The sequence below is a fragment of the Staurois parvus genome, unplaced genomic scaffold, assembly GCF_062004578.1.
Source record: "Staurois parvus isolate SC_StPar_1 unplaced genomic scaffold, SC_StPar_1.0 ptg001196l, whole genome shotgun sequence".
Classification (NCBI taxonomy): domain Eukaryota; kingdom Metazoa; phylum Chordata; class Amphibia; order Anura; family Ranidae; genus Staurois; species Staurois parvus.
This window is the reverse complement of record NW_028318992.1, coordinates 597490-610154: the sequence shown is the minus strand read 5'-3', so window position 1 is coordinate 610154 and position 12665 is coordinate 597490. Positions and strand designations below refer to the sequence as shown.

Here is a 12665-nt window from a genome sequence, read left to right as displayed (position 1 = left end):
GTGTCTGAACGGATCAATATCTTTGATCAGATCAGCACTATACCAGCAATCACATTATTATAGTGCCCTCAAAACGCAGCGTTAGCCAGCACCTGAATTTAGCCCCTACACTTACCTGCCCCTTCTCCCCCAGCAACTGCAGTGTCAGTAGTTCACTGTCACTTGATACATTGCACACAAAACCGCAGTGTTTGCAGAATCAGGTCTGATCTCTGTTAGCACTTGCCGGTAAATTTTGAAAACTCTCATATGCACAGAGTGCCAGTACTAGTGCTGCTCTACCTTTTGGTGAACTGGTGAGCACCAATGGCCTAGTACATCCTGGTCTTTCACATAAGTGCAGTACAAGCTGGTGTGGTGGCGAGCACAAGTATTGTCCAGCAACCACCAAGAATTCACACACAGGCCCCTAGAGCCCCTAGTATCCTTCCGAATGTGCTTTCAAATCCCCATTGGCAGCCCACCAATTCTGCAGCACCCTTACTTCCTCCATTCACTGCCCAACCCAGAATTCAGGTGGAAACAGCAAATTTAACTACTCCCCTTGATTTTTTGGAGCCGTTTTTCACGGAAGATCTGTATGCATTTATTGTGGATCAAAGCAATTTATATGCACAACAATTTACCGCCGTCAACCCAAATTCAAACCTTGCCAGACCATTCGCATGGAAACTCATTATGGTTTCTGAATTAAAATTTTTTTTTGGACCTAACCCTCAACATGGGCATTACTAAAAAAAAGTGAATTGCGGTTGTATTGGTCCACAGACCCAATTCATCATGTGCCCGTGTTCTCTGTTGTCATGGCCAGGCATAGATATGACCGTATAATGTGTTGTATGTATTTCAACGACAATACACTCTGTCGTCCTAGAGGTGTCCCTGAATTTGACTGGCTCCACAAAATTAAGCCCCTCGCAATTTACCTTAAGCAAAAATTTGCAGATGTCTATACTCCCCAGCAAAAAATCTGCGTTAATAAGTCCCTCATTAATTTTTCTGGCTGTCTTGCATTTAAACAATTTCTCCCCAGCAAGCGTGCCAGATATGGGGTCAAGATGTAGAAGACCTGTGAGAGGGCAACAGGCTATACTTATAAGTTTTGGATTTACGAGGGAAAAGATAGTCACATGGAGCCCCACCGGATGCCCAGACTACATGGGGAGTAGTTTGGAACTTGGTGTCATTCTTTTTCCATATGGGGTACCACTTATACGTGGACAATTTTTATTCAAGCGTGCCACTATTTAGACATTTGTACAATCTTGGAACTGGCGCATGTGGCACCGTGTGACCTAATGTGTGCTAACCGTTAGAAGTGGGTGGATGCAGGGTGGTATATTCTAATGGTGGGCATACCACACAATTTTTCTGGCAGAGATTTATTTTCTTTTTTTCATTCAGCCCACAGGCTGCATACAAAAAAAAAAAAAAAGAACATTGCATATATACCCAACAAGGACCAGCGACGTAATGGTGCATCAGTGGACTTTGAATGGTTATACCAGGATGATGCCTACAGCTGCAGGCATCATCCTGGTAGAATTTTTTCAGCCAGCGATTGGCTTTCATGTAAAAGCAATCTTAGTGGCTAATTAGCTGCAGGGTTGCTTTTACAAGCAGTGGAAGATGACGGCCTTCTCGGGCAGTCCCGTGCCATTTGGGGAACCTCAGAATGCTGCCGGTGTTTCTGCCAGTTGATCATAGAGCTGATTGGAGACCAGAATGGTGTCAATAATTTCTATAGCCTAAGAAATCGGAAGCTATGAGCATTTCATCACTTCAGTTTCGCAGGATATAAACAGCGCCATTTGTAAATTGGGAAAGCATCTGATCACACTGCTCTTGGACCCCAGATTTCTCAAAAAAGAATATATGATAATGCCCATTAAAGTTATAGGGGATATTTGCATTCCCTGTGTATGCATTAAAAGTGATAAAAAAATGAAAGGGACAGTGTAAAAATAATTTAAAAAATCTAAATAATTAAAAAAAAAAATCACCCTCGCCCCCCCGGCCACGCACACCTGTGTGCGCGAGCGTTGACCCTGTGTTGGTATATAAACAGCGATTGCACCATGCATGTGAGGTATCGCCTTGAACGTCAGATAAAGGACAGTAATTCTAACAATAGACCACCTCTGTAAATCTAAAATGGTAGCCTGTAAAATGTTGCCTATGGATATTAAAAACGTATGCAGTTTGTCACCATTACACAGGGCATGTGCAGTTTTAAAGCATGCCATGTTTGGTATATATTTACTCAGCATAGCATTATCTTTTATATTTTACCAAATAATTGGCCAATATGTTTTGTTTTTGTGCATTAAAAGTTAAAAAAAAGTGTATTTAAAAAAAAAAATTGTGTTTGAAAAATCGCTGTGCGTGTACTATGTGACATAATAAATTGCTGAACCCACCATTTTATTCACTAGGGTGTTTGCTTTAAAAAAATATATAATGTTTGGGGGTTTAAATGAATTTGCTAGCAAAATAGCAAAATATACAGATTTTTTTCATGTGAACAAAAAGTGGCCGAAAAGGCTTGGTCTTCAGGTGGTTAGAAGAGTGAGTGATGTGTGGCATAAACTTCTAATGCTGGGCATAAAATGCCCCCACGCCCCAAGATGACCCCTTTTTGGAAAGTAGACATCCCAAGCTATTTGCTGAGAAGCATGTTGAATCAATAGAAGAATACATTTTTTTACCACAAGTTTTTGGATAATGACAAAAAAATTTTTTTTCTTTACACAAAATTGTCACTTAAATGATTTATTGCTCACACATGCCATGGGTATATGTGGAACTACTCCCCAAAATACATTCTTCTACTTCTCCCGAGTATGGGGGTACCACATGTGGGAGATGTTTTGGCAGTCTAGCCAAGTAAAGGACCCCAAAATCCTATAAGCACCTTCAAGCTTTTAAAGGGCTTTATTTCCTCATTACACTTCCTGACAACCTATCACAGTTTTGGAGGCCCTGAAATGCCAAGATAGCACCCCCCCCCCCCCCAATGACCACTTTTTGGAAAGTAGACACCCCAAGGAATTTGATAAGAAGCATGGTGAGTATTTTGCAGATCTCATTTGTTGCCACAAGTTTTTGGAAAATGAAGAAAAAAAACAAACATATTTTCTTTTCTTTTTTAAATTTCAAAACCTTGTGAGAAAAAAGATCTGCAAAATTTAAGTTCCTTGGGGTGTCTACTTTCCAAAAAGGGGTAATTTGGGGGGGAGGTTTTGTGCTATCCTGGCATTTCAGGGCCTTCGAAACTGTGATAGGTAGTGAGGAAGTGAAATGAGGAAGTTACGCTCCTTTAGGCTTTCAAAGTGGTCATTGGATTTCAGGCTCCTGTATGTGGCTAGGCTCCCAAAAAGTCTCACACATGTGGTATCCTCATACTCACTAGAAGTAGCAGAATGTATTTTGAGGTGTAATGCCACATATACCTATGGCTTGTGTGAGAAATATATCATTTAAATGACAACTTTGTGTGGGAAAAAAAAGTTGTGGAAAAAAATAAATCTTCCATGGACTCAACATGCCTCTCAGCAGATAGCTTAGGGTGTCTAATTTCCGAAAAGGGGTCATTTTAGGGTGTTTGTACTATCCTGGTATTTTAGCACCTCAAGAAATGTGATGGGCAGTCAGAAAGTAAAAGCTGTGCAAATTCCATTATCTATACCATAGTTTGTAGCTGCTATAACTTTCACACAAAGCAATAAATATACACTTATTTGGATTTTTTAACCAAAAACATGTAGCAGAATACATTTTGGCCTAAATTTATGATGAAATTTTAGTTTTTTTGGATATTTTTTATGACAGAAATGAGAAAATAGTTTTTTTTTAAAAATTTGTTTTTTCCTCAAAATGTTTTTTTTTTATAGCGTCAAAAATAAAAAGTGCACAGGTGATCAAATACCACCAAAAGAAAGCTCTATTTGTGTGAAAAAAAGGACTTAAATTTCATTTATGTACCGTATTGCATGACCGCGCAATTGTCTGTTAAACTAGTGCAGCTCTGTGTAGCAAAAAAATGGCATAAATTGCAATATCTATACCATAGTTTGTAGACGCTATAACTTTCACACAAAGCAATCAATATACACTTATTGGAATTTTTTTTTACCAAAAACATGTAGCACAAACCCTAAATTTATAACTAACTTTGAGTTTACTATATATTTTTTATAGCCAAAAGTAAAAAATATCAATTTTCTTCAAGCGAGAAAAATAAAAAGCGCACAGGTGATCAAATACCACCGAAAGAAAGCTCTATTTGTGTGAAAAAAGGACATGACCATGCAATTATCAGTTGAATTAGTACAGCACCGAGTATCAAAAAGAGGCCTGGTCATTAAGGGGGGTAAATCCTCTAGAGGGCAAGTGGTTAATTTAGCTTATAACAGACATTATGTGTTCTATAATAACTCTAATTCTCCAAAGTCTGTATCTTGATACTCAGCATAAGTCAGTTTAAAATTAATTATGTGATCATGCTCTGTAAACAGGTGTTCAAGTGTACTATGGAATTCTGTAGCTGAGAGGTTGGTGGGTTAATGGCTTCTCAGACTAAAATACCATAGTTGGAATGCAGTAAAGCGTTAAACAAGAGACACGAAAATATCTTTTATAAAGGGAATCATTTATAAGGGGTGTTAGAGAACTGGTTGAGGGTACAGAGGTGGGAGAAGACGAGGTCCAGGGTGTTCCCTCCGATGTGGGTGGAGGATTGCGTGTGCTGTGCGAGCACGAAGGAGGAGGTTAGGTGGAGGAATTGGGAAGTGGCCGGGTTGTTGTCGTTGATGGGGATATTGAAGTCCCCGAGGATGACGGTCGGTAGCTCAGAGGAGAGGAAGAAGGGGAGACAGGCGGCGAAGTTGTCCAGGAAGTGGGGTATGGACCCAGGAGGTCTGTAGATCACTGCGATCCTTAGGGGGGTGGGTGAGAAGAGTCAGATGCAGTGCGCCTCAAAGGAGGGGAAGGATAGAGAGGGTGGGTTAGGGAGGACTTGGAAGGTGCTCAGCAGTGAAAGGAGCAAGCCGACACCACCACCTCTGCGATCGCTCAGTCTTGGCGAATGGGTCCAGATGAGACCTCCATGGGTGAGTGCCGCAGGGGAAGTGGAGTCGGTGGCCTGTACCCAGGTTTCGGTGACGGCTAGGAGGTTTAGGGAGCGAGAGATGAAGAGGTCATGGATGGAGGTAAGCTTGTTGCTAACCGAATAGGCATTCAGGAGTGCAACCGAGAGAGGGGGATAGGTATGGGGAGGAGGGGTACATGTATGAGGTTGAGGGGGTCGCGTCAGCTGGCGTGAGCAGGGGGGGCTCTGGGGGGGTGAGGTGGTGAGGGGCCAGGGTTCGGGGAGATGTCCCCAGCTGATATGAGAAGGAGGAGGGTGAGGAAGGTGGCATGGGAACGAGAGGTGTAGGAGCGTGTGTGTCTGGAAGTGGTGGCAAGTGGGTCAGCAGGGAAGTGGAGTAGCAGGAGGAGGTGGTGGGTGCCGTAATGGGGAGAGGGGAGAAGCGCGGGGGCGATATAGAGCTGCTTAGTGGGGGTGGGCGGGTAGAGGGAGGCGGTTTTAGGGATGGAGGAGAGGAGGACGAGGAGGAGGAGCGCGGACGGCATGTTGGGGTGAGCGGGGTGCTGGAAAGGTCAGGGGGGTGAAGGGGTGCTGGTCAGGGATGGCAAAGCAGAGTGTCCGAAACGCATTTGAAGGGGTGCTGGTCAGGGATGGCAAAGCAGAGTGTCCGAAACGCCGTGGGAGGTGAGGGGGTGCAGGTCCGGGATGGCGAAGCAGAGCGTCTGTAGCACTGTGGAGGACACTATTGAGCTCTTCTGTGAGGGGAGAGGGAGAGTGGAGGGCAGCAGGGATAGCAGCTGGTTGGTAGTAGTCTGCGGGTGAAGTAGGTTGGTGTCCGTGGGTGCGGCGGCACGTCATCAGTGGGTGCGGTGGTTCGGTGAGCGGAGGGGTCGTAAGGCTCGACGTCAGGGGTGCGGTAGGCGCGGCGTCTGGTGATGCTGGCGGCTCGGAGACCGGAGAAGTTGAGGCCAGGTGTTGAGGGATCGGCGTCGGGAGGCGCTGAGGGTGCTGAAGGGCCCAGCGTTGGGAGGAGTGGAAGGGTCGTCGTCAGGAGGTGGTATGGATCGATGTCTGGAGGTGGAGTAGGCTAGGCGTTGGCAGCTGTAGTAGGCTCGGCGTCCGTGAACGAAGTGAGTCGGCGCAGGTGGATGTTGAGGGCCAGGCGCTGAGGACTCGGCGTCGGGAGGCGCTGATGGTGCTGAAGGGCCCGGCAGCAAAAGATGTTGAAGGGCCCGGCATTAGGCGGTGAAGAGGGGCCGTTGGCAGGAGGTGGTGAGGACCGATGTCTGGAGGTGGAGTGGGTTAGTCGCAGTCGGGCTCAGCGTCCGTGGGTGAGGTGAGCAGCGCAGGTGGATGTTGTGGGAGTATAAGGCAGATGGAGACCCTGGGAAACCTGTTAGGATTAACTGGCATCACAGGTGGATTTTGAAAAGTGATCTTAACAATTGTTCCAAAATAAAGTAATAAACATGTAAGACTTACCTGCTCTGCACAGTAATTTGCACAGAGCAGCCCAGATCCTTAATTTTGTTGTTCCCCTGCCAGCATTCCTTGGCCCCTCTCTCCCATCCAGTGCCCCCAGAACAAACACCTTGCTCTGGTGTGAGCCCAAGAAGACTCACTCATGAGCCACAGAGCCCAGAGAGCAAAGCTTTTCAAGCTCATCAGGGAATCAGGAAGGGGTTCAACTTCAAGTAAGCATTAGTGTGCCTGGGGGAGGGGGGACCTTGTGCCTTTCCAAACACAGTAATTGCTCCAAGAATGTTTACTTCAACTCCTAAAATGGTAAAAAATGAAAGATACTCTAGCTAGCCAGCACTGAGAAATGATTGTCATGATGAAATGTCAATGATTCTTTGCTCTCATTTTACAGGAGTGGTCCTGCTTGCTGTTCAAGCTGGGAGAAAGCCACCTTCATGTCCTCCACTCGCCTTCTGAAATGGTAAAGAATGAAAAAGACACTCTAGCTAGCCTGCACTGAGAAGTGATTGTCATGATGAAATGTCAATGAATCTTTGCTGTCATTTTACAGGAGTGGTCCTGCTTGCGGGTCAAGCTTGGAGAAAGCCACCTTCATGTCCTCCACTCGCCTTCATTTGTGGCCAGTGGATATTTTGTGGCACCAGCCAAGAACTGGCATCAAGGACCTGCATAAACACCCTGGTATACCAGAAGTGGTTTGGAAGAAGCACAGCAACTTGACCATCCCTTTCCTCTATGCTGCTTTTGGGGGTGCACAATTGCTTCTTGTTCCTGAATGAACTTGCACCGAATATAGGAGTCCCCATATTTTCCAGATATGTTTGAGCAATGTGCTGGCAAACAGCAGAGCCAGTTTTTGGTTTGCAAAAAATTGGGAGCTGGCAGTCATATCTTTCCATCAGGCCATGTATTTGCATTTTTTGTTTTGTTTTGTCGAATAAAGACTATTTTTTGGTTCCTTAAAACAGTGTGATATCCTCTTGATTCTATTTCTGAGACTTAAGATGACCAGATAATATGCAATCTGATGAAAAGTCTGTGCAATTTCCTCAACATGTAGCTAACGTCTGTAATAGGAGGACCTACCAGAACAATGCATTCATTTTGAGTGGGCCAGGCCCATACAGTACATAATGGAGGTTTGCTATGAAGGAACATTCACGTTTGGATACCTGAGCTCATGTGGTTTGGGTCCAAATATTTCTGGCCATTGCAACGTATTGACTAATGCAGCTCAACATAGATCAGGTATAAAGAAAGGTGTACCTTGTCCATAGAATAGCCACTGGGAGGTCCTATCTGGGCACACAAATCTGGCCTATGCATAATTGGGTACATTATGGAAAATGAGAATTCAGGATGCTTTATAATACTAAGGGGTTAGTTCATGCATGCTTCGGGGAAACATTACTAATATATGTTGTATTTTCAGTTGAAAATGTGTCCGATTCCTAGATGCATTGAGGTACATAGCAGAGGTTCAAGGTATTCCATAGAAGTTATTGTTCTTCCAAACTATACAGGTGGCACAGACACAAGCATACACCCATGGCCACATTTAGATATCACGGGGCCCCGTACAACATACCTGACAGGCCCCACACCGCCAGAGAAAATATCAAAATTATACTGATGTTAAAAATACACTAAAAATGTGATTTTAGAAATAAAGGTGTGTGTGTAAAGGAGGTCTTGGGGTTCATTCACATGGGTGCTGTGGCCCGTAGAGTGTGGATCAATGGTTTGTTTTTGTGGCTGTCGCCGCTTGGAGCAGTTTTCTTACAACCTATATTACACTATGGAAATGCTGCAGGTCCTAATTTGACAGGCATATAGGTGCAGGTGTACAGCCCTGAACTCAGACAATAAGCATTTAGGGCTACTTCCCCACCCCTATCAGATGAAAACCTGTGTTCATACAGCTGCTGTGTCCCCATAGCCACATGAACAACCCATTCATTTATGCTCTACAGGCCAAAGGACCTGTGTGAATGTGTGGCATCTTTGACTTTTTTTTTCGTTCCTCAGCCCATTAATTTCAATGGGCTGCCTAACGTGGGAACAAGCAAAAATACTCCAGGCATATTATTTTAAAAGTGCATTGCACCTAACCACACAGTAGTGTGGTAACATGCGTTTTGGTGGCTCTGAATGCATCTGTGTTTACTAGACGTGTGGAGGTGCAATTAAATTTGCATCATGGTACCTGCACACATTTGCAAAGGGCATTGCATTTCTTTGCTGTGCGGGAAAATGCATGCTCTTGCATGAATTTCTGCACCACAAATGGTGTAAACAAGTCCTAAGGGCCAGTTCACACTATGGAAATGCAGTCTAGATGTGTTCCAGATGCGTTTTTGGATGCGGTTTTTATGCATTCCAGTTAATTTTTCACCTCTCTTTTTCTTCAATTTAATTAAAGACATGCGCATTCCAGTGTGTTTTTGGTGCGTTTTACCACGTTCCAGTACAGTTCTGCAAGCACTGATGTGAACTATGACATTGACAACCATATAACCTTCTGTGTGTTTTGGATGCAGAAAAAAGCCAATGAAATGCATGTAGTGTGAACTGGCCCTAAAGGTTATCATAGGTAAGTGAATGGGACTGACCAGGAATTGTGAATTCAATCAGACTAGTGGTAAGATACAATCAGGAATCTTATAATAATGCTAGATCTCAGCTGTAAGTGATAGGAAGTGAGACACATTAACAAGATCAGTAAATAAATAGTTAATAAATAGATTTGCAGATGGAACAGGTGATGGGGGGGGGGTCAAGTTGTATAAGGAGAGAGGCTTGTATTAGTGAACAGAAAGGGATGAGCAGCCTAGGGAAGAGAAGAGAAGCAAAGTTGCAATCAAATATAAGCAGTAGGAAAATTTAAAGTTTCAAACTTGTCAGAGGAACAGGATGCAGGTAACATCCACAACACTGAGCCGCTGTGTGATAGAATGACAGGAGACTAAGAATGGAATTTATCAACTGGAGATGGGCTTGTCAGGTACCAGAGCCCCTCTTATCAGAGGCCCTGCATACACCAATCAGCTCTTGTGTTCTCTCTCCACTTTCTAGTCAGTAGCCAAAATCTTAATTGATTGATCAATATTCCTGGCACTGACAGAACTGTAGAAATTGACCTCCATAATAGTCTGTAATGTCAAGGAGCTTACAATCTAAGGCAGAAACACAGACATATACTAGGCCCAATTAACCTAACAGCATGTCTTTGAAGTGTTGGCAGAAACACACCCTGTGGTGGCTATTTTAGGCCTATAATAATTTTAATATTATTATGTACTTCTGTTCAGGGTCTCAATTTATGCAACATATTTACCATCTGTTGTATCACCTCAACACACCTCCATGTATGTTACTGAGACTGTGGGGGGGGGGGGGGGAGATTACACAAAAGACTCAATGGAGGTGAGGGGGAAGGCAACTGGAATTTCCTGTTTTTCTTTGACTAAACTGATGCCTTGCTCTGGAGCTCCACCCATTGGAAGATAAAGGTGTGATTTACGTGGGTGGGTGGTTCTTGGGATGGTCTTTTGGAAAGTGCATAAAACAGCTTTTACAAAGGAGAAACCTCCCTTTTGTGCAATGTGCCTTTCAGAGCACAGACCTCAGAACATCAGGATGGCTGTAATGTATCACCATTGCTCTGTCTTTTTCTTGTAACTATCTCTTTCTTGTAGTCTTTGTATTGGTAACATTCTGTATTATATTTTTGTTGTATTTGATTAATAGAAAGCTTCCTTGCTGTGTAAATAAATTAGATCTTTATTTTTTGCACAGTGGTTATCTTTTAATATTAACACTATTGGCTAAATTCAGGTATAGACAAAAGGTTATAATCACTTATTACATTTATAATCTGTATAGAACCAAGTAAATAAGTGTGGGTAGGAAAACCGCCAAAACAAATGGTGCCCCTTTAGTGAGGAAGTCTGAATGTTTAGGTAAATGTTACTTATTGTGTGGAATAGATAATTATTTACCGTATTTTCTGGTGTATAAGACGACTGGGCGTATAAGACGACCCCCTACTTTTCCTGCTAAAATGTAGTGTTTGGGCTATACTCGCCTTATAAGACTACCCCTCTAACAATGCACACCAGTGGGAGAAATAGTGCCCCATCATTGGTGTCAGTGGGAGGAATAGTGTCCCATCATTGGTATTAGTGGGAGGAATAGTGCCCCATCATTGGTATTAGTGGAAGGAATAGTGCCCCATCATTGGTATTAGTGGGAGGAATAGTGCCCCATCATTGGTATTAGTGGGAGGAATAGTGCCCCATCATTGGTATTAGTGGGAGGAATAGTGCCCCATCATTGGTATTAGTGGGAGGAATAGTGCCCCATCATTGGTATTAGTGGGAGGAATAGTGCCCCATCATTGGTATTAGTGGAAGGAATAGTGCCCCATCATTGGTATTAGTGGAAGGAATAGTGCCCCATCATTGGTATTAGTGGAAGGAATAGTGCCCCATCATTGGTATTAGTGGGAGGAATAGTGCCCCCATCATTGGTGTCAGTGGGAGGAATAGCGCCCCATCATTGGTGTCAGTGGGAGGAATAGCGCCCCATCATTGGTGTCAGTGGGAGGAATAGCGCCCCATCATTAGTATCAGTGGGGGGAATAGTGCCCCATCATTGGTGTCAGTGGGAGGAATAGTGCCCCATCATTGGTGTCAGTGGGAGGAATAGTGCCCCATCAGTATCAGTGGGTGGAATAGTGCCCCATCTTTGGTGTCAGTGGGGGGAATCGTGCCCCATCATTAGTATCAGTGGGGGGAATAGTGCCCCATCATTGGTGTCAGTGGGAGGAATAGTGTCCCAACATTGGTGTCAGTGGGAGGAATAGTGCCCCATCATTGGTGTCAGTGGGGGGGGGAATAGTGCCCCATCGTTGGTATCAGTGGGAGGAATAGTGCCCCATCGTTGGTGTCAGTGGGAGGAATAGTGCCCCATCATTAGTATCAGTGACACCAATGATGGGGCACTATTCCTCCCACTGACACCAATTACACTTGCTGACCTCTGTTCTAGTATGGTGCTGCTGCAGCCAGCATGTGTGGTTGCAGCAGCACCTCTACACGGCACACTTACCGGCCACTCCTTCACTTGATTTTCGCAAGGCCGCTCGGCTCCACCCCCTCGTCGGTGATTGGCCGCCTGTGTGCCTTTCCTGAGCTACAGTTCTGGCAGCCAATCACCGGTGAGGAGGCGGAGCCGAGCAGCCGCGCAAACATCCAGTGGCCGAACTGAAGGAGCAGCCGCACTTCCTGGACCGGATCGTCGTGGGACCGGAGCCAGGTAAGAAACAGCAGCCCCTGCCCACCCCTGTACTTAGTGTCCCTTCCATTGGAAGAGGGGGCGGCGGCGGCACTGCGCCGCCCCCCTAAAAAGTGTCAGTATGCCGTATACCGGCATATAAGACGACCCCCGACTTTTGAGAAGATTTTCAAGGGGTAAAAAGTCATCTTATACGCCGGAAAATACGGTACATCTTTCTTTGTTTTCATGCCTATCTTCCATTTCTGTCTAAAATACCTAGACTAGTAAGCTTTGTCGAATGTCATTTCTACCTTTTGTCTTTACTAATATTTTGATGACACTATCACAAGTGTAATAAAAGCACCACACCCTTAATACTTTAAAGCAGCAATTCCACCTCAAAGAAACCAAATAAATTTCTTAGTGCTATAACTGAAATAAAGGAATGCGCTAAAACCACAAACTATTCCTAATTTAGTGTAGAAACATTAGTGCAAAAGATATATATATCTATTCTCAATTAATATAAAAAAATATCAAAATTATGTGCAAAACTATTTTTTAGTGCATAAGTAATTTAAATAATTAAATTTGTGAATATAAAAAAAATGTCCAATTCTGAATTTCTTCAAATGTCCAAACAAATCATTTTCAAATTCAGGTGCTCTCAAAGAAATTGTGCCAAAATCCACCACCAAAATAAAGTTGGGTAACTCACCAGAGCTCCATGCTGATCAATCTCTAGATCAGCAAAAAACGCTTTTTGCTCTGGGAGCAGATGCAATGAATCAACTTCTCAGGTGTGATGATCAAT

At 44.0% G+C, this 12665-nt stretch overlaps 2 protein-coding genes across 4 annotated transcripts in view; one reads left to right on the top strand and one right to left on the bottom strand.

Annotated features, from left to right (window-relative positions):
- LOC149438297 (uncharacterized) overlaps nucleotides 1–7536 on the top strand; it is a 77313-nt gene extending 69777 nt beyond the window's left edge. For both annotated transcript variants that reach the window (XM_089660012.1, XM_089660011.1), the window contains 2 exons: nucleotides 6963–7031; nucleotides 7122–7536. The gene's annotated coding sequence lies outside the window, so the exon portion shown is untranslated. The remainder of the gene's footprint in view (nucleotides 1–6962; nucleotides 7032–7121) is intronic.
- Nucleotides 1–12665, bottom strand: part of UNC93A (unc-93 homolog A) — a 729857-nt gene that overhangs the window by 661087 nt on the left and 56105 nt on the right. The gene's annotated exons all lie outside the window — the stretch shown is intronic.